This window comes from Podarcis cretensis (assembly GCF_951804945.1).
Source record: "Podarcis cretensis genome assembly, chromosome: 6".
NCBI classification, from domain to species: Eukaryota; Metazoa; Chordata; class Lepidosauria; order Squamata; family Lacertidae; genus Podarcis; species Podarcis cretensis.
The window spans coordinates 91,818,010-91,831,144 of NC_137175.1; the positions used below are offsets into that span (position 1 = coordinate 91,818,010).

Consider the following 13,135-nt stretch of genomic DNA (forward strand, 5'->3'; position numbering starts at 1 on the left):
CAGAGTTAAAATTAATTTTCGTGTGCATTTCTCCTCTGTAAAATTTTAATTTGAAAAACCAAATGAATAAACAGAGGGCCTTCTTGATAGTGGCGCCCACCCTGTGGAACACCCTCCCTTCAGATGTGAAGGAAATAAGCAGTTATCCTATCTTTAAAAGACATCTGAAGGCATCCCTGTTTAGGGAAGTTTTTAATATTTAATGCTGTACTGTTTTTAACATTTGATTGGGAGCCGCCCCGAGTGGCTGGGGAGACTCAGCCAGATGGGCGGGGTATAAATAAATTTATTATTATTATTATTAATTTTTAAAATAATCTAAATCATTCTGCATGAGCGCAAGCCGGTGTTGTCAAAACACACTTTCCTACACATAATGCAAAACTGGGGACTTAGGTGGACAATGCAAAGCACCCCAAAGATTGCCAGCCAGCCACAAACAGAGTGACCTTGTAGATGAGCACAGAGACAGCATAAAAAAACCTCAGAAACTAAAACTCCATTGGCGTCATGTTTCACAACCAGTAAGGTTTCACCACAAACTCATGATCAGTTGAGTCACTGGTGGAAGAAGATTTGGGTGGTTGGTGGAGGGTTGTAGTTCAGGGGCTGTAGTCCTGCACTGCTCCCATTCATTTCAATGGAGCTCACCCAGGAGACTTTCCCGGTAAACTGGGCCGCCATGCTCTGTAAAGAAGCTGACAGGAAAAGATATTCAGAGCACACTGTTCACGCTTCTCAGTCATCGTTGCCTTGTAGAAATGGCTACTCCAAGCTCAGTTGGCTTTGACCGCTATCATCAATTGCCATCAACACTGCATTTAGCTGACATAATTACTTATTGTTACAATCAGTGGCCATTAGGTTATAGCTAAATTACAGTGTCAGTCCCAGGGAAGTGCTATTACAACCCCGTGAATATGCGAAGTTCATTGCACATGATTAACACTGCTCCTGCCACCACTGCCCATGGAGCAAAGGCAAAAGGAATTAGTTAGGACCTGCCACTTATTGCAAAGTGCTGCCGGATTACAGGAACAGGGATGGCGCTGTCAACTGTTATAACTTCATCGTTCAAGCTGTATCTCTTCCATACTGGTTGAGGGGGGAACCGGACTGGGATTCGGAGGATGAGGCCAGTGAACTCTCTGGCTCAGAAATCATGGACCAAAGCTCTAAGGTATGGTTACCAGACGTCCCTGGATTTACAAATCTGTCCCCGGACAAAATCCATCCCCAGAATGTCCCCGGATTTCATTTAATGTCCCCGGATTTATATTTTAAGTGTTGTAGATTTATTACTAGGGAATGAATGTTGTGTGATGGGTTCAAGGGCAAAAGACACATCATATGGGGACTTCTGGTGAGGCAAAATGGCGGGCGCCACGGCAGCGGGCAGCTCCTGAAGCCAGCCAGAGCCAACTGTGCTACCAGGCTGGCTTTGGGCTGCTGAGACTGTCGCTACTGCCACCACTGCCAAGGGGGAACAGGGGGCGCCTGGCACGTCAACTGAGGGAACCACTGACCCAAATCGAGTCGGGAGCAAGAGCGCCCAGCCACCCGACCGACTGCCCGACATTACCAACATCTCCTTAACCCAACTCCCCTGTAGCTGCTGAAGTCCTCTCACAAATCCTGCAAAAACAAATTAGAGATGAGCTTTCAGTATCTCCAAATCTGGGAGAGTTGTGTACAGCTATTAATCAAATGAAAAACAACAAAGCCAGTGGTCCTGATGGGATACCTGCTGAAATCTTCAAAGTGGGCAGAATTGAAATTACACAACAACTTCACATGCTCATCGAAAAATTTTACACATCACTTGGGAAGACAGGCGAACTAATATCAGTGTACTAGAAGAAGCAAAGATCACCAGTGTTGAAGCAATGATTCTTCAACATCAACTTCGTTGGACTGGTCATGTTGTGCGGATGCCTGATTATCGTCTTCCAAAGTAACTACTCTATTCCGAACTTAAAAATGGAAAGTGTAATACTGGTGGTCAACAAAAGAGGTTTAAAGACTGTCTCAAGGCAAATCTAAAAGAAATGTAGTATAAACACTGAAACTGGGAAACACTGGCCTGCGAGTGCTCCAGTTGGAGAACAGCCTTTACCAAAGGTGTCATGGGCTTTGAAGAGACTCAAACTCAGGATGCAAGGGAAAAACGTGCTAGGAGGAAGGCACACTTGGCAAATCCACACCGTGATCAGCTCCCTCCCGGAAACCAATGTTCCCACTGTGGAAGGACGTGTGGATCCAGAATTGGCCTCCACAGTCACTTATGGACTCATCGTTAAAACCGTGTTTATGGAAGGCAATCTTACTTGGCTACGTGTGATCACCAAAGAAGAAGATTCGTCATTTTCTCAAAGGAGCTCAAGGAAGTCAATGTGGTTCTCCCATGGGGCTCATCCACACTTCTACCTGTGCCATGCCTCAAAAGCATGGGTCTGAGCGGTTTTCTGCGTGTCCCACAATTTCCCAGGGGCAAACCAGCACTAAATCGGATCAAACGCCAATCCAAAGAAAACCCAATTAATGTTTATTCTGATTCAGCACTAAAGAGTGGGTTTTCCTGGGGATAAGCAGTGGGGTAACAGAAAAATTATTATTATTATTGTTGTTGTTGTTATTATTAGTCCTCAGACTGCTTGCACATCCAGAAGCTGCAGGAGACCATTGCAGATATTTCAGTGTATGCACAAACATCAGCAGCGTATGAAGAATCATCTCAAATCATCCCCAGGCGTGTCATTTCCAGTTACACAGTACACAGAAGAAAATGCAAGTGCTCCTCAAAACTGACTCACTCTCCCAATTACTACTAGTGTCAGAGGAAAATGCCCCAGTATAGTTGGTGGAACGTAGGATGTGTCTCTTCCTCTTCCATGGCGATGAGGGGAATTAGCAGGATAGAAGGAAAACCTGCAGAGGGAGCCCAGCTGCTTCCAGAAATAGTCTAAGGATTCCCTGCACCAATGCTGCTTCCAGGTAGCCTGGGTTTGCTAGGTCGGAGGGTCAAAATATTCCGGCAAAAGAGTTGAGAGTATCTCCTCGCCCTTGCTCTGGCCATAGGTTTCTAAACGGACATGCAGTTTCCCGGGCTATAAATTAGCAGTGTGATGAGGCACAACCAGCTGTTGCTAGACGTGACATGGATGCTCAGGTAGACTCCCTTGCTGCTGTATTGCCTTCCCTTGCTGAGACAGGGGCTTCTCTCAGGCTAAGACTTGTATTATGACATGACCGTAAGTTATGCATTTAGCTGTTCATGTGAGCACTCTACTTCCGGGATGCCAAACAGGAGGAGTGTCTGCATGGAAAACCCCATGGCTACTAGACCTAGCGGAAAAACCTGGAAGTCCTCCCCCTTTGCATGTGAAAACTACATATATAATTATCACCCACTCTATTTGGCAGTGGCTCTCCAGGGTTGCAGGAAGAAAGAGCTCTTTCCAGCCACGCTGCCCATGGACCAGGGGCTGACCTTATGTATGTAAGCATGTGGTTGACCACCAAGTTCAGCCCGGACACTGAGGTCCAGCTCTGAGGGCCTTCTGCCAGTTCCCTCCCTGCGAGAAGTGAGGTTACAGGGAACCAGGCAGAGGGCATTCTCAGTAGTGGCGCCCGCCCTGTGGAACGCCCTCCGGTCAGATGTCAAGGAAATAAACAACTACCTGGCTTTTAGAAGACATCTAAAGCTCCCTGTTTAGGGAAGTTTTTAATGTTTGATGTTTTAGCGTGCTTTTAATATTCTGTTGGGAGCCGTCCAGAGTGGCTGGGGTATAAATAATAAATTATTATTATTATTATTATTATTATTAGCCATCTGAAAATGATTGGGGATTTTCACTGATGGTCTCAGGCAGAGATCTGCACCAGCCCTGGTATTCAAAGACCCCATCAAATTAAAAATGCTGAGGAATGATGCTGGCAAAGTTCCCACAAGTTTGTTTAGGGCTGCATTTAATCTCTCTCTCTCTCTCTCTCTCTCTCACACACACACACACACACACACTTCCCTAGAGTCCTAGAGGGGCTTCAACACTCTGTCCTCAAAAAAACGGGGCTTTTCCCCTTTGCAAAAGAAGCTGCACAACTGTGAGCCGACCCCCCCAAAAATGGAGCTTTCCCCCTTCCCTCCTCTAAAAACTAGGTGCGTCTTATGGTCAGGTGCATCTTATGAAGCGAAGAATACGGGACTTTTTTTCTTTTAAGATTTGCCTTGAGAGTGTCTTTAAACCTCTTTTGTTGACCACTGGCATTATGCTTTCCATTTTTAAGTTCGGAATAGAGCAGTTGCTTTGGAAGACAATAATCGGGCATCCGCACAACATGACCAGTCTAACAAAGTTGATGTTGAAGAATCATTGCTTTGACACTGGGGATCTTTGCTTCTTCCAGTACACTGACATTGGTTTGCCTGTCTTCCCAAGTGATGTGTAAATTCCACGTATGGCATTGTGCCGACAAAGTAGTATTAGAAAAGTGTTGTTCCTTTGCTGTCATTGCCACAAAATGTGCTCACCAATGGTCTTTCACACATTAAGGTTCAGACCAAGTTTTCTGCCACCTGGGTTCAAAACCATCATCCCATCGGCTTCATTGCTCTCAGATACTTCATATTTGTGTTGTTGTTGTTTAGTCATTTAGTCATGTCCAACTCTTCGTGACCCCATGGACCAGAGCATGCCAGGCACTCCTGTCTTCCACTGCCTCCCGCAGTTTGGTCAAACTCATGCTGGTAGCTTTGAGAACACTGTCCAACCATCTCGTCCTCTGTCGCCCCCTTCTCCTGGTGCCCTCCATCTTTCCCAACATCAGGGTCTTTTCCAGGGAGTCTTCTCTTCTCATGAGGTGGCCAAAGTATTGGAGCCTCAGCTTCAGGATCTGTCCTTCCAGTGAGCACTCAGGGCTGATTTCCTTAAGAATGGATAGGTCTGATCTTCTTGCAGTCCATGGGACTCTCAAGAGTCTCCTCCAGCACCATAATTCAAAAACCTCAATTCTTCGGTGATCAGCCTTCTTTATGGTCCAGCTCTCACTTCCATACATCACTACTGGTTCATATTTGTAACCAAGCTAAATCTAGAGAGAGTGCATAGAAACAATCCTGTCTACAGTTGCCAGCTCCGTATCCCACTGAGTCCCTAGGGCTTCAATAGGAGCACCAACAGTTCCAAACCATAGATGCTGTATCAGTGGGGTTTTCTGTGCCGCCGCCACCACCACCAAGAAGAGGCCAGCAAAGTGGGGGACCGAACTCTCCTGACCTCACTGCCCTCTCTTTGCTTTACTGAGCAAAAGGGCCACAGTCGTCACCTTGTGCCTCTTAACAAACCATGCACCTTGCCATTGTCATGGCAGATTCTGTTTCAAGCAATAAGCAGCAGAAGAGTACAGCTCTAGAGTCCGAGCAGACTAGGGAGTTTTCGCCATGCCTTCCATTGTGCCTTCCCTTGTTTGAGTCTGGACTCAGAAGGGTTAATGGTACTCTGCTGTAACACATGATTGGTCTTTATGAGGTTGGAGCTCTTGTCTGTCTGAGGCCTACAGATGATGCTAAAGAGCCAATAATGACAGCAATTCAAAGCAATCTAATTATACAAACGGGAGGCTAAACAATTTCATCATCCTTAAATTAGATTGTCCTAATGAGATAAAGACACCAATTAATCCTGAATTAATTTCAATAGCCTATTTCAGGCAAACACTTTAATATGCAAATGTAAATGAGAAACAAAGCCTACCGTCAAAAGCCAGAGTTCAGAACCTCTCTCTTCACAGCTGTACTGGGTATAAATAGTGCCTAATGAGTTTGCACGGAAAGACACAACCTCCAGAAAATTTCAGACTCCATAAAGCACAGCCGGGCGTTTCAGGTAGGTGCAGTTCTGAGCTAGGCAAGAAAGAGTAAGCAGAACAGGGCAGGTGCTGTGAAGCAGATCAGAAGCTCTCCATGCACCCAGGAAAAATGGGGGAGGTCTGCTTGGCTGAAGAAGGCCCCCGCAGTCAAAAGCAAGCGCTGGGTACCTGGCCAGCTGCCATTCAGGGACACCAAGCTGATTTTAATTAGCTCCTACTTAATTGTTTTAAATTACTCATTTTCCATCACCATATGAAAATCCGAGGTCTTATTTTAGGGGGTGGGGTGGGGGAGGAAAGAGTTGGAAGCATTAGATGAGAGGGCAGGTTTTAGGTGTAGTTGCCAACAAACAAAGCAAGCTCACACCAGAAACGAGCTTTTTAGTTATTATTTTTGTCCCTACGCGAGCACTGAAGTCAGGAATTGGATCTTGCACATAACTACGCTTGCCAAACTTTTTTGTTTCTCTCCGCCTGATCTGTAAGGAACTTGTGTCCTTTGCTCACAGCCATTGCTGCCCACACTGTCAATCCCTAAAGTGAAACCGTGTGACGTTTTAGGCTCCATTTGCGCAAATAAACCAGTGGTGGTGGGAAACCTGTGGCACTTTGGAGTCTAGTGCAGGAATTACATAGGTGACTGAAATTATGAGGGAGATGTCTGTGTAGCCTTCTAAAGGGGGATATAAAAGAAGAATAAAACATCAAACATTAAAAACTTCCCTAAACAGGGCTGCTTTCAGATGTCTTCTAAAAGTCAGGTAGTTGTTTATTTCCTTGACATTTGATGACATCTGGCAGTTCCGTCATTGCGAGAAGTGAGGTTACAGGGAACCAGACAGAGGGCCTTCTCAGTAGTGGCGCCCACCCTGTGGAACACCCTCCCTTCAGATGTGAAGGAAATAAGCAGTTATCCTATCTTTGAAAGACATCTGAAGGCAGCCCTGTTTAGGGAAGTTTTTAATATTTAATGCTGTACTGTTTTTAACATTTGATTGGGAGCTGCCCAGAGTGGCTGGGGAGACTCAGCCAGATGGGCAGGGTATAAATAAATTATTATTATTATTATTATTATTATTATTATTATTATTATTATTATTATTAATTGTGTTTTTAATATTCTGTTGGGAGCTGCCCAGAGTGGCTGGTGAAACCCAGCCAGATGGGTGGGGTTTAAACAATATATGATGATCCCCCATCAATCACTGCAGATGGTGACAGCAGTCACAAAATTAAAAGATGCCTGCTTCTTGGGAGAAAAGCAGTGACAAACCTAGACAGCATCTTAAAAAGCAGAGACATCACCTTGCCAACAAAGGTCCGTATAGTTAAAGCTATGGTTTTCCCCGTAGTGATGTATGGAAGTGAGAGCTGGACCATAAAGATGGCAGATCGCCAAAGAATTGATGCTTTTGAATTCTGGTGCTGGAGGAGACTCTTGAGAGTCCCATGGACTGCAAGAAGATCAAACGTCTCCATTCTGAAGGAAATCAGCCCTGAGTGCTCACTGGAAGGACAGATCCTGAAGCTGAGGCTCCAATACTTTGGCCACCTCATGAGAAGAGAAGACTCCCTGGAAAAGACCCTGATGTTGGGAAAGATGGAGGGCACAAGGAGAAGGGGACGACAGAGGACCAGATGGTTGGACAGTGTTCTCAAAGCTACCAGCATGAGTTTGACCAAACTGTGGGAGGCAGTGGAAGACAGGAGTGCCTGGCGTGCTCTGGTCCATGGGGTCATGAAGAGTCGGACATGACTAAACGACTAGACAACAACATCAACAACAAATCCTCCATCTGCCTCTTTAGACCACCACTGTAGGTCAGCGATCTGTCCCGTGGTGAGTCAAGGCTGGATCTGCTGGCTAGCATTTGCCAGGTCCACCAAGCCTGTCACCCTGCTTGCATCGTCTTCCTCCCTTCCCCGGTCCCCTAGCCCGGAGGAGAGACACATCCTTCTTATCTCCACTAGCCTTGCAACTTTTTCGTTTAGCCCCTCCACCTCCTGCACTGACTTCTTTAGGCTGCTGATTAATTACAGGAAGCCTGGAGGTAGCACAAAGCTGCTTTCCTCCTGTTTCTTCATGTGTACGAGGCACAGAGCTTGTTGCCAGGGTGCCAGCTGTCTGGTGTCTGCAGAGTTACAGGAATCCAATACGGTACTGCGTTTGCAAAGTAAATTATCCCCTAACTGGGCGACCCCGAAGCCTGCTGAACTAACTGTGCCGTCCTCGCTTATTAATAAGCATTTTCTGTGAGTAACCAAGATGTATTGAGTAGGGACTCCCCAAGTGCAAGTATAGCCAGAAATAACTTTGACTTTTCTCTTCCTTCCTTCCTGTTTTTTTTTGTGTTTTTTTTTGTGTTTTTTTTTGTGTTTTTTGTTTTTTTGCAAAAATTACCTTCTGGAACTGTGGGGAGTGAGCAGCCCTCCAGTATTTTCACAGTAGCAGCTATAGCAACAGGACCTCCTGAAGAAAGTGCGAAATGGAGCTGTCTGAGATAGAAGAAGCTGTATCTGTGCTCCAGTCCCCTTATGCAAGCCTACCTGAAATAACATGCAGCTAAAGGTAAAGGGTCGCGGGTGGTGCTGTGGGTTAAACCAGAGACCCTAGGACTTGCCGATCAGAAGGTCGGCAGTTCGAATCCCCACAACGGGGTGAGCTCCCGTTGCTCGGTCCCTGCTCCTGCCAACCTAGCAGTTTGAAAGCACGTCAAAGTGCAAGTAGACAAATAGGTACCACTCCGGCGGGAAGGTAAATGGCGATTCCATGCGCTGCTCTGGTTTGCCAGAAGCGGCTTAGTCATGCTGGCCACATGAGCCGGAAGCTGTACCTTTACCTTTACCTTTACCTTTAAAGGTAGAGGTAAAGGTAAAGGTACCCCTGCCCGTACGGGCCAGTCTTGACAGACTCTGGGGTTGTGCGCCCATCTCACTTAAGAAGCCAGGGGCCAGCGCTGTCCGGAGACACTTCCAGGTCACGTGGCCAGCGTGACATCGCTGCTCTGGCGAGCCAGAGCCGCACACGGAAACGCCGTTTACCTTCCCGCTGGTAAGCGGTCCCTATTTATCTACTTGCACCTGGAGGTGCTTTCGAACTGCTAGGTTGGCAGGCGCTGGGACCGAGCAGCGGGAGCGCACCCCGCCGCAGGGATTCGAACCGCCGACCTTTCGATCGGCAAGTCCTAGGCACTGAGGCTTTAACCCACAGCGCCACCTGTGTCCACCTTTAAAGGTACTCCTGACCATTAGGTCCAGTTGCGGACGACTCTGGGGTTGCGACGCTCATCTTGCTTTACTGGCCGAGGGAGCCGGTGTTTGTCCTAAGACACTTCCGGGTCATGGGGCCAGCATGACTAAACCGCTTCTGTAGAAACCAGAGCAGCACAGAGAAATGCCATTTACCTTCCCACCGGAGTGGTGCTTATTTATTGACTTGCACTTGACGTGCTATCGAACTGCTAGGTGGGCAGGAGCTGGGACCGAACAACGGGAGCTCACCCTGTTGAGCCACAAGGGTATAATGTGTACTGAGCAATATACAAGCTAGCCAGAGCGGTCTAATAGCCCACAGTATTATAGGGCTTATCATTAAACACCTTTTCCTCTCGAGACCAGCTTCTTTCTCCATTGTTTAACATTAAAATCCTGACCTCTGAGCAGATACATGATGGAGAAACATATAAAATATAACAGCAAATCTGTGTAAAATGCAAGGGGCTTTTAGGAAATATATTAAGGAAATAGTTTTGTTTGGTTAAACCCAGGGTGGTGAACCTGGGACACAAAGGCTGGATTTGGCCTGCCAAGCTCCTGCCTGTGGCCTGCTAACCTCCCAGCAAAATGGGACATCTCTTCTCTTTGCTAAGGTGCCTCTTCTCCCTCTGGAATGGCACAGTTGCTCTGGCTGGTAAGACCGTCCAACTGTAGGGCTACCCCAGGAGTGAAGAGGTTCCTTTGAAAGGTGAGCACGTGCTGTTGACCCAGAGAGCAAGACTCCTGCTCTTACAAGCCTTGTAGCATAACGGGAGGTGGCAAGTCTTAAATTGTGTTGTCGTTCGTATGTTGGCGATATCAGGGGGCAGAGGGTGCCTGGTCAGTCTGAGCTATTTGGAAAACTACAGGGAGGGACCTGGTTTGGCTAAAAATAATAATGGTGGTGGTGTAATGCTTATGGTTTTCATTAAAAATACATTATTATTATTATTATTATTATTATTATTATTATTATTATTATTTATTCATACCCCGCCCATCTGACTGGGTCTCCCCAGACACTCTGGGTGGCTTCCAACCAAATATCAAAAGCAATACAGAGTCAGACATTAAAAACTTCCCTAAACAGGGCTGCCTTCAGGTGTCTTTTAAAAGTAAAATAGTTATTGCCTTGACATCTGCTGGGAGGGTGTTCCACAGGGCAGGCGTCACTACCGAGAAGGCCCTCTGCCTGGTTCTCTGTAACCTCACTTCTCACAGCGAGGGAACTACCAGAAGGCCCTTGGTGCTGGATCTCAGCGTCCGGGCTGGATGATGGGGGTGGAAATGCTCCTTCAGGTATACAGGACCGAGGCCGTTTAGGGCTTTAAAGGTCAGCATCAACACTTTGAAGTGTGCTCGAAAACGTACTGGGAGCCAATGAAGATCTTTCAGGACTGGTGTTATATGGTCTCGGCGGCCACTCCCAGTCACCAGTCTAGCTGCCGCATTCTGGATTAATTGCAGTTTCCAAGTCACCTTCAAAGGTAGCCCCACGTAGAGCGCATTGCAGTAGTCCAAGTGGGAGATAACTATATTTTGAAGACTAAAAAAATGGTTCCAACTTTGGCAGCTTGGAGGCATTCTTCCTCCCTGACACAGTCAACTCTGCCTCCCTTTCTCGCCCTCAGACTACAGACCGCGATTGACACAAACACTCTCTAGTTACCTTGGTTGCATTTGACACAAGCCAAAGATTCCTCTGGCCAGGGAGAGCCCAAGACATTTTGCTGCCTCAGATAAATGGCACGATGGTGCCTGTCCACCTGCTCCATTCATTCCATGTACAGAAACTGAAATCTTACTTCAACACTGGAGAAGCGACAGTGTCTTCCATGGGTAGGCAAACTAAGGCCCGGGGGCCGGATCTGGCCTAATTGCCTTCTAAATCCGGCCCGCAGATGGTCCAGGAATCAGAGTGTTTTTACTTGAGCAGAATGTGTCTTTTTATTTAAAATGCATCTCTGGGATATTTGTGGGGCATAGGAATTCGTTCATTTCCCCCCTCCCCAAAAAAGTATAGTCCGGCCCCCAGCAAGGTCTGAGGGACAGTGGACTGGCCCCCTGCTGAAAATGTCTGCTGACCCCTGTTGTCTTCCATGACACCTGAGGGTACTTTAGCAGAGGCAGGCCAGGCCAAGAGCCACACAAACAGGACTATCTTCTAACACAGGGGTATCAAACTCAAATTCATCGGGGGCCGCATCAGCAGTTTGGTCACCCTCAAAGGGCCGGTTGTATCTGTAGGACTATGTGTCCACTCTTTATTATCATAAATTATTGTCACTGCATTCAATTATTACTGTGACATTTTTGGGTTATTTGATTGTAGTTTATGGTCCCTATACCACTGTAAAGTGACACGGAAGTGGTCAGTATATCCAAAGTTTACCGCTCAGACTTTTAAGCAGAATAATAAGCAGACCCCCCCCCTAATAAGCAGACCCCCCTCCCCCCCACATACATCATATGTACTTACAGTACAGGAGAGAAGGGTTCAGGCAGCCGTTGGATCTGTCACATCACAGGATGGCATGCGCTCAATATAAAAACAAGTGGAGGTTTCCTGAATGCATGTAAAGTGGAGGTTTCCTGTGTAGAACGGCCGGCGGCGCTAGAGGGCAGACGTTCTCTGGCTTGTAGGCTGCCGCGCATGCGCTGAAGTGGCGGCTTTCTTGTGTCAAAAAAAAGAAGAAGCGAGAATAAAAGGTGAAGGCTGGCGGCCGGCGGCGGCTACACGGGCCACATGACGAGGTCTGGCGGGCCGGATTTAGCCCGCGGGCCTTGTGTTTGACACCCGTGTTCTAACATCTCCCTGCCCACCTGTTGCCTGAGATGCTCACTTCACTCTGCCCAATGCTCTTCTGGAAAACCCTGAGCAACAACTTTCCCGTTCAGGATGTCTGCCACTGCAGTAGGGACAACATACATGCTTGCCTTGAAATTCAGCAATGAATTCCTCTTCCTTCTCCCCACCCACGTTTAGCCAAGCTCTCCACACATCTTACAAACCTATTTGATGACATGTTTGTCCAGCACCTTTAAATTTTATTTTATTTTGCTCGAAAAACTGCTCTGGTGAATTCTGGGAGGATGGCTTTTTAACGTCACAAAGGCCTGTGCCAAGCCATCACCTGCTGGACCAGTTTCTCTTCAGCGTGATCCTGTATGTCTGAGCAAAGCCATTGTGTGTGAACACAAAGAAGTTGAGTCCAATTGAACAAAAGGTTGTGCTTTCAGCTCGTGGACGGGGTTGCCAGTGCCGCCCTCCAGCCCACATCTCACCTAGAAAACTGCATGCACACGCATACACGGCGAGTACCGTTTATCTTGTATACATCCCATTTATCTCCGGCAAAAAGCACCGGACCAAAACTATCTTGAGTGATCTAAGAGAGAGAGAGAGAGAGAGAGAGAGAGAGAGAGAGAGAGAGAAAACCAGCGATAAGTACCTTCCCCATCATTACTTCTCCATTTTATTATGGTGGTGATAGCAATAATGGTGGCTGTAACCCCCATCAAGTCCACTTAGCATGGCTCGTTTTCAAAAGCCACTCAACGCCTTTTGACAGTCCAACCAGGCGGTATGAAAAGATCACTTAACCTCGATGATCGGAGGAAGACTTGAGTGGGAAAATCAGACCCTATAGTCACAGAAGAGTCTGCGAGGGAGGGGGAAGGAGAAGGCCATTGATTTTATGACAAAGGGTGCCGCCCTTGTCAGAGTGCAGCAGCACACATTGAGGGAACGTTTCAATTAGTTGTGTGTGTGTGTGTGTGTGTGTGTGAGAGAGAGAGAGAGAGAGAGAGAGAGAGAGAGAGAAATTCCATAAGAAAAGTTTTTTGCCTTGTTATTTTTCAGTACCAACTACCCGGGAGCTCTCCTGCGCAAGCCCCATCCGATGAATGAGAAGTACACAATAGCAGGCAGTTTCTGTTTCTCTGAATGGCTTTTGGACCCATTGAAATCTACCCTGTCTATCAGATTTCTTACCCACCCTTCACCTTAAGG

At 47.0% G+C, this 13,135-nt stretch overlaps 1 long non-coding RNA gene across 1 annotated transcript in view; it reads right to left on the reverse strand.

Annotated features, from left to right (window-relative positions):
- The window catches only part of LOC307218968, a 326,381-nt gene extending 314,457 nt beyond the window's left edge, over nt 1–11,924 (reverse strand). The window contains exons 1-2 of the long non-coding RNA XR_013840206.1: nt 11,603–11,924; nt 11,293–11,473 (exon numbers count right to left, since the gene is read on the reverse strand). This is a non-coding gene — a long non-coding RNA (uncharacterized lncRNA). The remainder of the gene's footprint in view (nt 1–11,292; nt 11,474–11,602) is intronic.
- Between the last annotated feature and the right edge of the window lie 1,211 nt (nt 11,925–13,135).